The 748-nt window shown below is 51.7% G+C and overlaps 1 pseudogene; it reads right to left on the bottom strand.

Annotated features, from left to right (window-relative positions):
- Positions 1–268: 268 nt before the first annotated feature.
- Positions 269–748, bottom strand: part of LOC106001020 — a 12159-nt pseudogene continuing 11679 nt past the window's right edge.

The raw sequence follows: 748 nt of genomic DNA, 5'->3' as shown, positions 1-748 counted from the left end.
ACCTTGAATTTTTAGTGGGGATTATCACACCAGGTAGTTGGCTTCCCTTGTGTAAGATTCTCAAACAGGAGACCACTACTTGTTTCAGGCAGGAAAGAGTTCATTTTTGTTCCTTCCAAAAGGAAATAGTCATTTAATTATACAAATTTACAAATCAAAATACAAAACAAGTGGAGAGATTTAGCGGCAGTGTTTCCAGTCAGGTGTCCTGGCTGAGGGAGGCTCTGGATGGAAGAGCAGCACAGGGTGAGGCGGGGTGGCTCCAACTTCAGAACTTGAGACTGAAGCCTGGCCCCACAGCTGAGGCCCCCTGGTTGGTGGTGGTGAGGTGGAAGCCTGTCTCCATCACCTCCTCCTCCTCACCCAGCTGGTTGAAGCCTAGACCACCCCTGGGGGGCTGAGGGCTGGTGCCACACTTCACCCTCTGCTGCTGCTGCTCACTCTTGGCAGGCCAGGTAGGGAACATGGCAGGGTGGATAGGGAGGGGGTTCTCACGAAAATACTCGTGTTTGAGGCCATCTTCTGCAGTCATCCGTCTCCCAGGGAAATAGGTCAGGAACTTGTTCATGAGATCAAAGCCTTGTTCTGAGAGCAGAGTCCCGAAGCGCTTCCGGAGGTGGTTGTAGGGTTGTTGGCTGAAGGTCATCTTCTTGACCGCTGGGAGCTCATTGTAGCCAGGCCAGATTTTCTCACTTGGAGTCCCCAGATCCTTGAATATCTTGTGGATCTGATCCATCTCCGACTTCCC

This window comes from Dipodomys ordii, unplaced genomic scaffold (assembly GCF_000151885.1).
Source record: "Dipodomys ordii isolate 6190 unplaced genomic scaffold, Dord_2.0 Scaffold259, whole genome shotgun sequence".
NCBI classification, from domain to species: Eukaryota; Metazoa; Chordata; class Mammalia; order Rodentia; family Heteromyidae; genus Dipodomys; species Dipodomys ordii.
This window is presented reverse-complemented; position numbering and strand designations above follow the sequence as displayed.